The 4345-nt window shown below is 43.0% G+C and overlaps 1 non-coding gene across 1 annotated transcript; it reads right to left on the bottom strand.

Moving 5' to 3' along the window:
• Positions 1–1123: 1123 nt before the first annotated feature.
• On the bottom strand, positions 1124–1225 carry LOC123950137. Its single transcript, XR_006820141.1, has one exon. It is a non-coding gene; the product is annotated as a U6 spliceosomal RNA (small nuclear RNA).
• Between the last annotated feature and the right edge of the window lie 3120 nt (positions 1226–4345).

The raw sequence follows: 4345 nt of genomic DNA, 5'->3' as shown, positions 1-4345 counted from the left end.
TTCCTGCCATCTCTGTCCGAACTCCAGGTTATTGGGGCACTGGGGTGGCTCAGTCGGGTAAGTGGCTGAGTCTTGATTTCGGCTGAGGTCATGATCTCCCAGTCCTAGGATCAAACCCTGAGTTGGGCGCCATGCTCATCGCGGAGGCTGCATGAGGATTCTCTCTCACTCTCTCTCCCTCTGCCCCTCCCACTGCTCTCTCTGTGTCAAATAAATCTCTTTAAAAAAAGAACTCCAGTTTCTAGAGCGTGTTATTAATGCATTCAGATTAATAAAGACAGGGAAAAAAGAAAATAAAGTCTGATTTACGGGAAAATATTCAAGAAAACCAAAGACAAATACCCCAGTGTAAGTAAAAGAAAGAAGGATCTCAATGCCAAACAATCAGCCAGGTTTTCACTCAGGGAAAATGAATAATGTGCTATGATCACTGAACGTAGTCTAACACCAAGAAATCTGCCGTACATGTCAGTAACTGGTAGCAGTTAACTATAAACCTTTGGGTTTCTCTCTTTTTAAAAAAAAATATTTTATTAATTTATTTGACTGAAAGAGAGAGAGATCCCAAATAGGCAGAGAGGCAGAGAACGAGGGGGAAGCAGGCTCCCTGTTGAGCAGAGAGCCCGATGCGGGGCTCTATCCCAGGACCCTAAGATCATGACCTGAGCCGAAGGCAGAGGCTTAACCCATTGAGCCACCCAGGTGCCCCTGAATTTCTTATAAAAGTCCTAGGTTTAAGTATTCAGCATTGTGGTCATGTGTCCATCTCTGTGTCCTGTGTTTTTTGGGGGAATGTATTTATCATAATCCTAATCCCAACTCTGTTTCTAGTTTCATTCAGCCTTGTATAAATTATTTAAATCTCGAGTTTATTAGAGTGCACAGTACTGGATTTGCAATTAGATAGATCTGTATTTTTTTTTAAAAATTCCAGTGTAATGAATACACAGCATTATATTAGTTTCAGGTGTACAATGCAGTGATTTATCTGATCCCTACATTACTCAGTGCTCCTCGTTATAGGTGCACTCCGAATCCCCTTCACCTATTTCCCCCATCCCCCCACCCACATCCCTTCAGGTAACAACAACCAGTTTACTCTCTAGAGTCTGTTTTTTTAATCAAAAATATGGAATGCTTCATGGATCTACACGTCACCCCTGCGCAGGGGCATGTTAATCTTCTCTGTATCTTTGCAATTTTAGTATTTGGCACATGTGCTGCCGAAGGGAGCCTGGCAGATGTCTGTGTCTTTCCTAAGTTCTTCTGATGGACATTCGAGTGTGTTTTATAAACTTCTGAACCCTCATTTCTTTCTTCTTTTTTTTTTTAATATTTATTTGACAGAGAGAAATCACAAGTAGGCAGAGAGGCAGGCAGAGAGAGAAGGAAGCAGGCTCCCTGCGGAGCAGAGAGCCCGATGCGGAGCTCGATCCCAGGACCCTGGGATCATGACCTGAGCCGAAGGCAGAGGGTTTAACCCACTGAGCTACCCAGGTGCCCCCTGAACCCTAATTTCTATGTTCAAGGTCAATATGGGGGCCAAAGAAGCTAAGTTTATACGATATACCAGAACAGTGCCAGGCACATAGCAGGCCCTCCTCTATGAAAGCTGGTTGCCTTTTTCCAATTGCTTTTCCTCATTTTGAAAATGGAGAGTTGGGAGAGAAGAGCAGAAGTGGCCAGCATGTGGCCCCCCAGCCATTTTCCCTTCTTGCCTTCATGGCAGACATTCTATTTGATGACAGCCTTCTTTGTTTTGAAACCAGAAGAGCCTCCAAATCCTCCCAACACAGAACCTTGAGCTACTCCTGGCAGCTGCATGGCTGTGACATGGAGGATAAAACCTCTCTGTGATCCCTGTGCTGGATAAGCTCTAAGGTTGTAGCTGAGACACTCTGAGCCCACAACATACAGAACTCAATTTTCAAAATCATACAATTGCGGGGAAAGCAAATTTTTTAAAGCTCAGAAGAGACAAGCACGGAGGTATGGAATGGGATAGCTTACTGATGGAAGCTTTCAGGAAGGCCTGAAAGTGGTGATGAGATTGGTCATTGTGGAAGGAAGAATTAAGACCCCACAAAGTTGTCCATGTCTCAATTCCTGGAACCCGTGAATGTATTACTTCACGTGACAAATGGATTTTTTGGTTGTGATTCAGAATCTTGAAATAGGGAGATTATCCTGGAATATCTGGGTGAGCCCACTCTATTAACAAGGGACTTTATAAGAGAGAGAGGGAGGTGGGAGGGTCAGAGTCAGAGGAGAAGTCAGGATGGAAGCAGGAGTCAGGGATGCGACCAGTCAAGGAATGCAAGCAGTTTTTAGAAGCTGGAAAAGGCAAAGAACTGACTCCCCACATCCCTCCACCCCAGAGCCTCCAGGAGAAATGCAGTCTTACTGACACCTTTTAAGACCCATTTTCAGCTTCTGACCACCAGTACTATAAAATAATCAATGTGTGTTGTTATAAGCCACCAAGTTTATGGTAAATTGTTGTAACGGTGACAGGAAATTAACATAGCCCTTTAAAGAAGGGATTGGATAGACAATAGAAAAGAGACAGTTTGGGTGAGTAGTAGATGATAAGCAGAGGCTTAAAGGTGAGCCTAAGCAAAGTAGACAGTGGGAAGGATGGATCTCGACCAGTTTGAAGAGGGGAGATAGGGGGCTGCCAAGAAGGAACACAGCTCAAGAGTTAAGCCTTGAAGAGGTTTGATAGCCTGAATTTGAAACCTCCTTCTGCTTTTTTCAGTAACCTTGGTCCAGTTACTTAACTTCTCTCGCATTACAACGTTATCTATAAAAGTGAGAATAACGGTATTGCCCATTCCATGGGGTTAAATGAGATCCTGGATGTAACATGTCTGGTACTGAATAGTGCTCCATAATGGAAGACAAAGGTGAATTACCACTTCATTAGATTATAAAAAACTGAATACCAGAGTGAGATTAGGAAGCGTTACTTCCAAGACATTGGGGGACCACCAGAAGATCTTTTTTTTTTTTTTTTAAAGATTTATTTATTTATTTGACGGAGAGAGAGATCACAAGCAGGCAGAGAGAGAGGAGGAAGCAGGCTCCCTGTGGAGCAGCGAGCCTGATGCGGGGCTTGATCCCAGGACCCTGAGATCATGACCTGAGCCGAAGGCAGCGGCTTAATCCACTGAGCCACCCAGGCACCCCACCACCAGAAGATCTTGAATAGAAAACTAACTTAAAAACACAAAAAGACTCCTATGGTAAATTAACATGGCAAAGAGAAAAGACAGGAAAACCAACCATTTAAAGGGAAAGTTTAAAGGATAGAAGTTGATCTTCACCTTAATATAGGAAAAGTCGGGCACCTATCACCTACTGCTCAAGCATGCTGGCTGACTCTAATGGTTTATTACTGGGGTAGACCTTAGTGGAAACACCTCTAGGCTGGTAGTTCAGAGAAAAAAGCTCTGGTGCAGGCTGTGTCAGCCCGTCATTACTTGCTTTGAGCAAGCCCCTAATGTATATGGTTTCGGGTCCCCACTGGTGAACTCAGCCCTCACGACCCAGCATGTGCTGAGGCCTGCTGTTTCCAAGTCATACTCCTTTTGGGCTTATCTCTTCTGTGAGCCTGAGGTCAAATGATTTATCTTCAGAAAACCGCAAGGATAAAAGAGGCCTCCTGAAAAGCAAGTTAGTCCTAATTGCTATGAATCTCAGTAACTACTGAAACCCTGCTCTTACCAAATAAGGTAAGGTTGCTTTTTTTTTTTACAAGGATATGAGGAGTAGTAGTTACAGGACATTCAAAAGGTATAAATCAACATGTAAATACTGCACTTCATATCCAATTAGATTGTTTCTAACCATGCTAAAGATCTCCTGTGTGGCATCCTTTGGACAGGACCTTTTGCCTAAAACAAGCCAGGGAAAGAGAACAACTTCTTCCCCGTGTCCAGCTAGTAAACCAGGATGGCACAGCTAGTTACTCAAACCATCAATGTGTTTCCTGCTCGTGAATTATTAGTTCAACAGAATTACCCTTATTGTGGATAAAATCCCTAATAAAAATTGTCCAAATAGCATGTGAAAAACAGCAAAAGTTAAAAAAAAAATACTCGGAATAATTGTAGGTGCAACATTTTCCAATACAAAGTGAGAACAGAATGCTTCCTGCCTTTAGCCAGTAACCCAGGATCTAACCTACATTTTGGTACAGAGTGAGATGTTGACAGTAATTTGAAGAAAAGTGCTATCATCCACAGTCAAGTGTCAGCAGTCAGGACACCTCTGATGCTAAAGGAAGCTACTTAAACCCCGTATTTTAGAAGAGGAAATAAACAATATAGCAACAAACGGGGAA

This window comes from Meles meles, chromosome 8, assembly GCF_922984935.1.
Source record: "Meles meles chromosome 8, mMelMel3.1 paternal haplotype, whole genome shotgun sequence".
NCBI classification, from domain to species: domain Eukaryota; kingdom Metazoa; phylum Chordata; class Mammalia; order Carnivora; family Mustelidae; genus Meles; species Meles meles.
Note: the sequence above shows the minus strand (reverse complement) of the source record. Positions and strands in the feature narration are given on the sequence as shown.